At 44.6% G+C, this 13,024-nt stretch overlaps 1 protein-coding gene and 1 pseudogene across 1 annotated transcript in view; one reads left to right on the forward strand and one right to left on the reverse strand.

The window, feature by feature from the left end:
* LOC126203380 (chondroadherin-like protein) overlaps positions 1–13,024 on the forward strand; it is a 219,421-nt gene that overhangs the window by 13,361 nt on the left and 193,036 nt on the right. The gene's annotated exons all lie outside the window — the stretch shown is intronic.
* On the reverse strand, positions 10,462–10,579 carry LOC126204663 (5S ribosomal RNA; annotated as a pseudogene).

Below are 13,024 nucleotides of genomic sequence, written 5' to 3' on the forward strand. Positions count from 1 at the left end.
GAAACTCGAGCAGTAGGCGGAGCGAGAGTCACGTGACAGGCCACGCGACTTTCAGCCTTATTGCATTCGTTTTATTGTTTCACCAGTAGTAGTCCGGTTTTTTTCTAGCCACACCTCGTAATTCATGCTTAAATCTGCATCCTCAGTTGTCCGTCGTGCTCTGCGACGAAAGTCCATGGTAAAACTGAACTGCGGAAGCATCCAGAGCATTTATCTGACAACACGATGTTCAGAAGTGTCGAACTGATCATCCTTGTCCACTGGTAACCTTGACAACACATTGGCGTTGGAATGTTGAGTCGTAGGGCGGTACAAGATTTCATAGTTGTAGTTCGACAGCAATAGGCAACTCGTTGCAATTTCTGTGCCGTGTGTGGCGCAACGGGCTTGGTTGGGTGCAAGAGTCGAGTGAGTGCCTTATGATCCATGACCATGTAAACTTCCTTCCATAGAGGTAATCATGAAACTTCGTTACAGCATAAATGATCGCCATTGCTTCTTCTTCAGTCTGGCTTAATCTGCCTGAGTCTTACAAGTTTGGAGGCAAATGCTATTGGACGATCCGTTGATCTGAAAGGACGCGACAGAACGGCGCCTAGCCCAATAGGAGAGCCATCGGCCGCTGATACCACTGGTTCAGCCGGATTAAAATGTGTGAGGCACGTGTTGCTAAGTAGCGCCCGTTTCAATTGAGAAAGGCACTCGAGATTGGCTAAATGTTATTCTGCAGAACGTCATGACTATGTAATCCAGGTAATTTGAGCAAGAAGGCACCTTGGCAGTCACTTGTTATAAAGCGTTGAAAGATCAGCGGTGCTGAGGCACCACCGAAGGGCAGGCGTTGAAATTCAAATAACACGAGGTGAGTGTCAATAACCAAAAATTTCTTTAAATAATCATCCAAAGGCAATCGGAGGTAAGCATATGCCAAGTCTGTCTTGAGAAAAATAACAAGCCTTGTCTGATCTGTCCATCAGTTCCTCTGGGCAGGACAAAGGGTACGTGTCTATCACTGTCAGAGTCAAATGGCTCTGAGCACTATGGGACTTAACATCTATGGTCATCAGTCACTGTCAGAGTCCACAGGCGACTTAACACACAGTCGAAGACGTCCTAAAGATTTACGAAGGATAACTAATTGGGAAGACGACTGACTTGAACTGATCGGCTTGATCACACCACCAGCTTGCCATTGCCGTAATTGTTCAGCGACCTGTTTCCTACTGGCAGTGGTCACTTGCCTAGCTCGAGGAAACTTTGGTTGTGCACTGTCTTCGAGTGACACAAAGACTAAAAGATTGTTCGTACAACCGAGACAGTCGCTAAAAAATTCATTAAATTTGTCACACAGAGTTTGAAGCTTGTCTATTGGCACACCAGTTGAAATTTGCAACATTGACTTGTGGATTGACAGTCCGAAAATGTCAGAAGAATCTAAGTCAAAAATATGCTGCGAAGATTTGGCAGAAAGCACTGTGAATACAACTGCCTTTGTTACACCTTGAAAAGTAGCTGGCGTACTGAAAGTTTCTGAAACTGGAATTTCCTGTCCGTTACAAGCTGACAAAACATGCGTAGCTGGACTCAGTATTGGTGAACCTAATCATTCATAATTAAGTCTGCTCAGAAGTGTAACTGAAGCATCAGTGTCCAGTTGCAGTCTGACATCTTTCGTAGCTACAGTCAAAGTAACAAACACCTTGTCCTGACTACGTTCCACATCTAAGAGAAAAAAAATGGCTCTGAGCACTATGGGACTTAACATCTGTGGTCATCAGTCCCCTAGAACTTAGAACTACTTAAACCTAACTAACCTAAGGACATCACACACATCCATGCCCGAGGCAGGATTCGAACCTGCGACCGTCGCAATCGCGCGGTTCCGGACTGCGCGCCTAGAACCGCTAGACCACCGCGGCCGGCATCTAAGAGAGAACTATCACTTCTAGCCCGTTGCTGTCAGCTACTACAATGTGTGACAGGCGAAGTGGGCAAAGATTTGTTAGTGGACATTTGTTTGCACCGGCGTGACTTGTTCGGCACACGAAAATCACCCGACTGGTGTTTTGTATTTGGGGGACCTTTCACAAAATTTACTGCAGCCACCGGGTCGTACTGTTCCGTGGCTGCCTGTGGCATGACGACATTAATGATCTGCACTGGTTGCTTGGGAACTTGCTGTCCATGCAGCTTTTTCATGCACACTGACTGAACATGACGTTTTGTGTTGCAGAAACAACAAATATCGTCGCGACTTCGGCACTGAGCACGATTATTGCGACTAAAGCAGTTTGGGCAAGACTTAGCTATGTTTTCCTAACTACGGGCGTTCTGCCGGCGCGGCATGGTACTGTTTGTTTCTGTACGTGACGTCACATGCTGTGTGTCAAGGGCTACGCGGGGACGGGACTGCTTGCGTTCTACCGCACTACTAACACGGTCACTATGCAATTCGTTGATATTTGACACTTGCATCTCATACTTCGCCAAATCATAAGTGTCCTGAGCCTCAATTACCTCTAACACTGGGTATCTAAAGAAGGATAATGTTTCAAAATGGCAGCACGAATTCTATCGTCACAAATATTTTGAGTTATAATGTCATGCAGCATGACATCACTGTATGACTGTCCTTAACGACACAAAAAAAAACTGTAGTGCCCAGTTAAACCTTGTAATTCAGTGCTCTGCTGTTTATGAGTTTGACTTGCTACCGGCTGAAGGCGGAAAAAATTGAACCTTGCAGCAGCCACCGAGTGTTTGTTCACCAAAGTAAGTGGTTAAAGCTAAGTAATGTCCTCTAACTGTTCTGATTGTTTGTTAGGAAATAATTTCACTATGAGTCTGTAAACGTCCGTGTCCAATACGGAAAGAAAAAATACTTTGCTCTCCCTACCTTGCAGCTGGTATGCATCAATATGAATCATCAATTCAGCTAAGTATTCCGACCATTCCTCATGCTTTTGCACGTCCATCCTTTTAGCAGAAGGTCTTTGGGATGACAGCCGTTTGCTATTGTGAGAAAATAAAACGAATACAGCCGTCTCTGGAGTGAGTTGCCGATCTATCGACGCCTGTGGTGCTTAACGGTGGCGCGTGCTGTGGTTACGACACCACAAATAAGATGCGGCCTACATCTACATCTACATCCATACTCCGCAAGCCAACTGTCGGTGTGTGGCGGAGGGTACCTAGAGTACCTCTATCGGTTCTCCCTTCTATTCCAGTCTCGTATTGTTCGTGGAAAGAAAGATTGTCGGTATGCCTCTGTGTGGGCACTAATCTCTCTGATTTTATCCTCATAGTCTCTTCGCGAGATATACGTAGGAGGGAGCAATATACTGCTTGACTCCTCAGTGAAAGTGTTTTCTCGAAACTTCAACAAAAGGCCCTACCGAGCTACTAAGCGTCTCTCTTGCAGAGTCTTCCACTGGAGTTTATCTATAATCTTCGCAACGCTTTCGCGATTACTAAATGATCCTGTAACGAAGCGCGCTGCTCTCCGTTGGATCTTCTCTATCTCTTCTATCAACCCTATATGGTCCAGATCGCACACCGGTGAGCAGTATTCAAGCAGTGGGCGAACAAGTGTACTGTAACCTACTTCCTTTGTTTTCGGACTGCATTTCCTTAGGATTATGCCAAAGAATCTCAGTCTGGCATCTGCTTTACCGACGATTAATTTTATATGGCCATTCCATTTTAAATCACTCCCAGATAATTTATGGAATTAACTGCTTCTAGTGACGAAGCAGTCTTTACCATTATTTTTGTGTTGTGTTATACTGTTTGAGTATTATGGTTTCTGGGTAAAATGCCACTTGTTTGAACAGAATCCATTCACTGGGGTTTTTGGCGATCGGTAAAACTGGAACAAAGACAGAGAAATAGAAACACTCTGCAGAACTACACAGAAAATCGTGGTGTCCGTAAATAAAAAGAGAATCCACTTCACTATTCATATAGCAGCGGTAAAACTACCACACCTGAGGTTCTACACATAAAATTTCTAGAGCTACAAGATGGCTTTTTTTTAACTTTAAATGTGGGATTTAAAAGTAGTTATGTTTCTCTGACTGAACTAGTCAAGTTGAGTGGATAGAGCACAACGCGTGGAGTCTTATGTCCTAACTGTGAATAGGAATTTATATGTGAGGAGAATACTAAGTGCAAATCAAACAGTTTCCGCACAAAATGCGAAGGAGGTTCAATAACTAATGCAACAACTTTTATTTCTGCCAGTTTCAGTAGACAAAGTGCGGAATTTGTTGTGGGTAATTGTCGAATATTCCTGTTTCAGCTCCTATAGTACATGCAGTTCCGATAGGTGGGGGCTCTGAACATAGCCTTCTAAATTGGCGTCTGTAACGGAGGAGCGTTCCAAGTAGAGAGCTGTCACTGAATTTCTTTTGGCGGAAAACCAGAGCATCGAAGGTATTGATAGTCGCTTGCAGAATGTTGTCGAAGACCTGGCAGTGGACAAAAGCAAGGCGAGTCGTTGGAGGACACGACTGACATCGTCGCAAGGTCCGCTCTTCCTCGTGCTGGCTGGCAGCACACACCTGCGGCTCCTGGGATGTTGGAATGTGCGGACACGCATTCGAAGCGACCCACGGATCACAATGAGAGACGTCGCTGCTCAACTGGACTTCGCTGTTGGCAGTGCTGACACACTTTTTCCACTAGTTGAGGTACTCAAAGGCGTGTGCCCTCTGGATTCCTCGCGCCTAACAGATCTTCCGACTTCAATTGTTTGGCCCAACGAAGGACGCACTCTGTGGAAAGCCGTACGTCGCTGATGGGGGTCCTATTGTTGCAGCAAGATGTTGGCTCAGACGTCGGCCAGTAGAACGATACCATGCAGGCATACAGGCCCTCACAGTAAGATGGCGTAAGGCTGTTGTACTGAATGGAGGTGATGTTGAAAAACAGGAATTATGTAGCCAAAAGAGTGGGAAAAATATGGTGGATTGGAATTCACAATAAATCCAAACTGCGTGCAGAAAATAAAGTGCTGCACTACTTATTGAACGTCCCTCTTATGTATCCGTGACTAAGAAGCGTATTAAAAGAACAAAAATCCAAGCCTAATGCTTCACCTTCAGGTGCCACCAAACAACTATGGAAACATAAATGTGTGGCGGTCGGGCCAATCAGTCACGGGGTATCACACCAACGTCAAACAAATGCATGCTAGCGCAGGACCAGCGACCGTGGCGCCCGCCTCGGCAGCACGATCCGGAAATGACTGGCCCGACCGTCACGCATTTATGTTTCCATAGTTATTTGGCGGCACCTGAAGACGAAGCTGTATACTTCGAAACCGGTCGTACCATAAATTACTGGCAATTGAAGCGGATTTTTTATTCTGTTAATGGTTTTCTACGTTTATTAATGTTTCATCATTTCCACAATTTATGAAGCGGAATGATGGGATGTAGAAGCTATTAACGTATTTCATTATCATGCTGAGTACTTGTAACCCGTCTGCAGACTAACAAATTCCATAATAATGTCTAACAATAGTTTCATTTCGATTTTGTCTCATACAAAAAGGGGTGAGTGCGTGTAGGCTAATATGAACAGTATAATCGTTGCCAAAAAGACACGAAGCCAGCACTCACCACAGTAGTTTAAGTTATATGCCAACTGTCTCGGCAAATGATGATGAGATTGAGAGAATGTGTGATGAGATAATTGAAGTTACTCTGACAGATACAAGAGACGAATATTGAATTGTGATAGGAGGCTAGAATTAGACAGTAGCAAAGGGATGAGGAGGAAAAATAATAGGAGAGCATGGACTGTGGGAAAGGAATGACACCGGAAGCCAGCTGGTACAATACCGCACAGAGCATAATTTAATCGCAGTGCGAGGTAGCAGTGCGGTATAGGGCGCCCTGCCTCAGTACGCACAGCTCCCTGTCGGAGGTTCGTGTCCTCCCTCGGACGCGCGTGTGTGTGCGTGTGCGTATTTTGGCCTTAGGGTAAGTTAGATTACGTCGTGTGTAAGCCTCGGAACCGATGACCTCAGCAGTTTGGTCTCATAGAGATCCGAACTGGGGGCTATTCTGGAATCTGTTGCCAATGGAGAGATCATCATGACACTTCTTCAATTACAGGCCACATGTCCTGAGGATACACGTTACGTGTCTTTAAAGCAGTGCTCTCCATTGCCTTCTGCATCCTCATGCCGTTGATCATTGCTGATTCCTCCGCCTTTAGGGGCAGTTTCCCCATCTCTAAGACAAGAGAGTGCCCTGAAACTCTGTCCGCTCCTTCGGCCTTGTTGACGAGGCCGTTGGCAGAATGAAGGGTAATTTCTTATGCCGCAAGTCGTCGGCCGCCAATGCTGATTAGTAATCAAAATTTAAGCAGCTGTGGGATTCGAACCCGGGACCGAAGACGTTAAAGATGCTACCCCTAGACCACCGGTGCATCCCGTGCAACTAAGGTAATGGAATGCAATCGAATTAAATCAGGTGATGCAGATAGAATTAGATGAGGAAATGAGACAATAAAAGTAGTAGGCGAATTTTGCTATTTGGGCGGCATTGTAACCGACGATGGCGAAGTATACGAAGGTCACTCCAAAAGAAATGCACACTATTTTTGTAAAATTACAGTTTTCGTTCTGCAAGTGTGAAAGTTTTATACTATGTAGATACATCCTTCCCGCTTGTTTTCAAACTTACTTCAACCTGATTCCGTGAGTGGCGCCGTCACAGCATGTCTTCAAGATGGCTGCTACACTTGACGTTCGTTAGAAGCAACGTGCTGTCATAGAATTCCTGTGCTGTGAAAACGGGACAGTGGGAAACATCCACAATAGGTTGAAAAAGGTGTGTGGAGATGCTGCTGTCGATCGCAGTACAGTTAGTCGGTGGGCAAGCAGGTTACGTGATGAAAGCGGACACGGCAATATTGAGGATTGTCCTCGCAGCGGCAGGCCTCGTACTGCACACACTCCAGACAATGTGCAGAGAGTTATCGAATTGGTGGCTGCTGACAGACGCATCACAGTGAACGAATTGTCACGCTACGTTGGGATAGAGGAAGGAAGTATTTGCAGAATACTGAAAATTTTGGCGTTAAAAAAGGTTCTTGCCAGGTGGATTCCCAGGATGTTGACAGTGGCTCACGAAGAAACACGAAAAACGGTATGCAGCGAACTTTTGGAACAGTACGAGAATGGTGGAGATGAATTTCTTGGAAGAATTGCGACAGATGATGAAACATGGTTCCATCATTTTTCACCAGAGACGAAGAGGCAATCAACGGAGTGGCATCATGCAAATTCACCCAAGAAAAAAAAAATCAAAACCACACCTTCTGCTGGAAAAGTTATGGGTATGGTGTTTTCGATTCCGAAGGACTCTGGCTTGTGGACATCATGCCAAGTGGAACCACCATAAATTCTGATGCATATCTGTTTGTTACGAAGGTTTTCTTATGGTACTTGCCTGGCGTTTATCCTTGTACAGAAGTTAAATCTGGATGATAAATAGTTCAGACAAGAAGAGACTAGAAGCCTGTGAAATGTGGTGCTACAGAGATAACACTGAAGATTAGATGGCTATATCGAGAAACTAATGAGAAGGTCCTACATCGAATTGGGGCAAAATGAAATTTATGGCACAACTTGATGAAATAAGATATCAACTGCCAGAACACATCCTGCGGAATGAAGGAATTGTTTGGTGATGGAGAAAAAAATGGTTCAAATGGCTCTGAGCACTATGGGTCATCAGTCGCCTAGAACTTAGAACTACTTAAACCTAACTAACCTAAGGACATCACACACATCCATGCCCGAGGCAGGATTCGAACCTGCGACCGTAGCAGTCGCACGGTTCCTGACTGCGCGACTAGAACCGCGAGACCACCGCGGCCGGCCGTGATGGAGAAAAGAGTGGTTGAGGGGAGGAGGGGAGCAAAAATTTTAGGAAAAGGTGATGGGATAAATATAATAAGCAGTTTCAAACTGATATGCATCAGCCGAAGTTATTCGGACGTGAAGAGGCTTACACAGGAGACAGTGGTGTGACGGACAGAATGAAACCAGTCTTGGACTGAGGACCACGCCAACAAACAACTCTTATGAACACTGTCTTTGTTGATGTCTATGTTCACAGATTTTGGACAACTAGAAACAATATTCTGGCTCCTTATACGCTTTTTTTCCATTACTGCTACAGTTCTGGTAGTACACATTTTTTTACAGCTTCAACTAATCTGTAGATAATTAAACCATCTCCATTTATCTTGGCTTACATTACTTCACTACTTCCTCCTGCTTCCATGAGGACTTTATTGTTAGAGGGCGGAAGTGCTGTAACAAACGTATGAGAAGGCCGCACGCAGAATCATAGTTTTTTGAGCTACGAACTGGGGTACAAAGTTTTTGGTTTAGCCCACACTAGCGACCATTTATAGAACCATTACTGTAGTCATGTTACAGTATATTAAGGAAGGTTTGAACGATGGACCAGAGTTGGCGCCCAGGCAAATTGTGCGAATCAATTAATTCCTTTTGTATAGGAATGTAATTGGGCCGAAATTAACGCTCAGCAATGGCACAATTTTTATGTGCAGATTTCGGATTTTACTTGCAAAAACAGTCAAATTTGTTCAGGTTTTACGTACAAAAACGGTCGCCTTCGTTCGGATTTTACGTGCAGAAACCGCCACCCTTTGTATGCAGTACACTTGCAGGCCTCTCTGGTTCTATGTTGCTACATTTAAGTCTGCAGTGTATAGTATGTCAGGACTCGCTGCCCTCCGCTTATTTCCACTCCCCAGTGATGAGACGGAATACGTTCTTTATGTAAAAATACTTTACTCCGTTATATGTTGCAAGTGCACAAGGTGATATTCAGTAATACATCGCAAGCTGCCCGCGCGCCTCGGCTCTTGGGCGGTCGAGAAATACGTCTGCTCGCTGCAGTACCTCCAGGCTACCTGAGGCGTGCGCTCTCAGCAGATGCCCGGCAGTGTTCTGCCCAAACAAAGGACCTGGAAAGTCCAAGCTAACCGGTCCAGTTTGCACTTAGAGTGGCAAGTGAGTCACAGAACTCAGCACCTTTAAATAACTCCGGACTGGGGCGAGACTGATGGTTCAAATTTGATCCACCGGTGTATAGGACTTGGGTCTCAGAAAAGTTTTAGCCGTCTGAAAAAAATCCTACTTCGTTTGGATTTTACGTGCAAAAAAACACGTTTTATGGGAGTTTGTCGATTTGCGCCATTGCTATGTGTCAAACTTGTTCAAATCGGTACAAATTTTGTTAGAAAGCAGACAAACACATGTAATTAATGATTGTCCTGTTATTTTGTGAAGACTGTACCTTTCGTCACGATATAAGCACAATTGTTAGAAAAATAATAAAAAAAGCCTTTACCTGATCAGTAGTCGCCGGAGTCAACAAATATCTTCATCGGGTACCAAGTTATCGCCGTCTAATGTCAAAATTGTGGTAGAGTAAATGTCGGGAAACGGAATAAAAAAAGGCGAGTAACAGTTAGGGACATAATAGAAGGGGAGAACCTTTCTGACTTATCTGGCAGCTTCAAAGAGATTTAAATTGTAACATCTTGACATACTCGCGCTTTTTTATGAGATAACCCCAGTGCAATGAGCTCTCTTAGCTGCAAGGTGTTGAGACAGACACCTGCATCTTGCCGTTTATACGCTAACGTCCTTGATCCTGTGCCCAAAATCCAGAAGATTCACCAGGCATAGTAAACAATATATGTAATATCGTACGACTGAAGAGCATACATGCAATAGGTAAAAACGTTTTTCTAGGATGATAAAATTTCTGGGGGTGTTTATGTTACTGGTAGGTTGATTCTTTCCCCACGGTGAGCATTTCTCCCCAAAACCCACCCCCTGTAACATATACGTTGAGAGGTGTAATAAATAAGACACAAATTAAGTGCTTCTAGAGAATGAGACGCACCTATAACAGAATGTATCCGAGAGTGAGGATGCATCTGTGGTAAGAAGTATCCCAGTTTGGATCATAAACTTTAATGACATGTATGGCATTGCAAAACACGACAAATGCTATGTTCAATGAGTTGACACGATGCGTTATATTACATGACAAGGTTACTTATACTAAAAAGTAAAAAAGAGCGATCATCACAAAATGTTTTAATTTAAATGTCTTTGAAGCTGCTGGATAAGTCGAAAAGCTGCTTCCCTTCTTTTACATTCCTAACTCTGGCCAGGACATATTCGCCTTTTTTTGTGTTATGAGAGCACTGCGTCTTCAGGCCACAAGTGGCACCTCGGGACCATCCGACCGCCGTGTCATTCTCAAGTAAGGATGCAGATAGGAGGGGTGTGTGATCAGCACACCCGGTCGTTACGATGGTTTTCTTTGACCGGAGTCGCTACTATTCGGTCGAGTAGCTCTTCAATTGGCATCACGAGCCTGAGTGCACCCCGAAAAATGGTAACAGCGCATGGTGGCCCGGATGGTCACCCATCCAAGTGCCGGCCACGCCCGACAGCGCTTAACTTTGGTGGTCTGACGGGAACTGGTGTATCCACTGCGGAAAGGCCGTTGCCTTGCATTTCTTCATTTCGAGTATAAATTCTCGAAATCAGAACGCAACTAATGCTCACGCACAAGTAATAAGTGTCCCTGAACGTGTTGTAAGATGTATGTTAAACAACATTCTCTCTTCTCGGTTTTCCTTCTGTGCCATTTCTGTTCATTGGTATCACACGACAAGCTGACATTTCCCCATGTGTGCGATTTTTGGTGTTAAAGCAAGATAGATACCTTCGACACATTCCTTCATTCCTTGCGGACCATCTGGTTTTATTTTATTTCACAGCACTGCCGATCCAAGTCAATTTGTATTACTCGTATTCATTCTTCATTTATTTGAGCATGCCATCTACATTCAAATAACTTCCGGGAATTCAGCCAGGTAACACTTTCAGCGACCGCCGATATTTCGGCGGGAGAACACCCCGCCATTTTCAAGGCAAACTGCAACGGACAGGCGGAGTACATGCAAATTTAATACCTCGGTTCTCCGACAGAAGCAGGAAAGATAACACACACACACACACACTGAACACTAGTGCCACCAAAGATGACCAAAGTCAGAGCTATCGATAGTGAGACTATGAATTCGCAGGTGAGGTAGCATTGACTCTGTTCCTCTGTTTTTTGACAAGGGAGAGAGCCGGATTCCAAACAGAGTTTAAACAGAAACCTCCATCCCTGTTAACGAGGTTGCTCGCTAATTTAATCTCAACTGCCTCCCTAATGACACTGTCCCAATAGCTGGACGTGCATGCCAATATCTCGGTGTTATTATATAACATGGGGTGACCAGTATCCAAGCAATGTTCGGCAATTGCAGATCTATTTGGCTGCTGTAATCGTGTGTGCCGTTTATGCTCAGTACATCTGTCCTCCACGGTCCTGATAGTTTGATCAATATATGCCATGCCGCAGCTACAAGGAATACGATATACACCCGCCTTACGCAGTCCAAGATCATCCTTAACGGAACTCAAAAGTGCTCTAATTTTAGATGGAGGTCGGAAAACACATTTCACATCGTATTTCCGTAAATACGACCGATATTATTGGACGTGTTTCCTACGTAAGGCAAAAAGGCAGTAGACTTAGGTGTTGACTCAGAATTATCATCAATCACCCGATGTCCAGTTGGTCGACAGCGCAACGCACGTTCAATCTGTCTATCACTATAACCATTTTGACGAAATGTAACTTCAAGATGGGACAGCTCAGCTGGCAAAGTCTCAGCGTCAGAAACGACATGTGCCCTGTGTACCAAGGTACGAAGTACCCCTTCACGCTGAGCCGAATGGTGACAACTATTAGCTTGTAAGTACAAGTTGGTGTGAGTACGTTTCCTGTAGACTGCATGTCCCAATGATCCATCATCCTTCCTCCTAACCAACACGTCGAGAAAGGGAAGGCAACCATCCTCTTCCACCTCCTTCACTGTTGAGTCCACAAGTAGGACGGTGTGAACATCATATCAGGAACTCAGCTGATTTTTTACGTCGTTTGGAGGGACTGAGGCTGAATGACTCTGATATTTTAGTGAGTTTCGATGTGGTCTCTCTCTTCACTCGTGTTCCTCTGTCTGATTCGTTGCGGTTAATTGAAGCCAGGTTTGCTGCTGATTTAACTAATCTCTTTAGGCATGTGTTGACATCCACTTACTTTTTATTTAATGACCAGTATTACGAGCAGACAGATGGAGTTGCGATGGGTAGTCCGTTGTCTCCTGTGATCGCAAATTTATTTATGGAAGACTTCGAGGAACGTGCATTGGAGTCAGCGCCTTTAAAACCCGCCTGTTTCTTTAGATACGTTGACGATACCTTCGTTGTTTGGCCTCACGGTAGTGAGAATTTGAATGTCTTTCTAGAACATCTGAACTCGATCCACCCGAACATTCGTTTTACGATGGAGGTGGAAGAGGATGGTTGCCCTCCCTTTCTCGACGTGTTGGTTAGGAGGAAGGATGATGGATCATTGGGACATGCAGTCTACAGGAAACGTACTCACACCGACTTGTACTTACAAGCTAATAGTTGTCACCATTCGGCTCAGCGTGAAGGGGTACTTCGTACCTTGGTACACAGGGCACATGTCGTTTCTGACGCTGAGACTTTGCCAGCTGAGCTGTCCCATCTTGAAGTTACATTTCGTCAAAATGGTTATAGTGATAGACAGATTGAACGTGCGTTGCGCTATCGACCAACTGGACATCGGGTGATTGATGATATTTCTGAGTCAACACCTAAGTCTACTGCCTTTTTGCCTTACGTAGGAAACACGTCCAATAAGATCGGTCGTATTTTACGGAAATACGATGTGAAATGTGTTTTCCGACCTCCATCTAAAATTAGAGCACTTTTGAGTTCCGTTAAGGATGATCTTGGACTGCGTAAGGCGGGTGTATATCGTATTCCTTGTAGCTGCGGCATGGCATATATTGGTCAAACTATCAGGACCGT

Source organism: Schistocerca nitens, chromosome 9 (genome assembly GCF_023898315.1).
Source record: "Schistocerca nitens isolate TAMUIC-IGC-003100 chromosome 9, iqSchNite1.1, whole genome shotgun sequence".
Lineage (NCBI taxonomy): Eukaryota > Metazoa > Arthropoda > Insecta > Orthoptera > Acrididae > Schistocerca > Schistocerca nitens.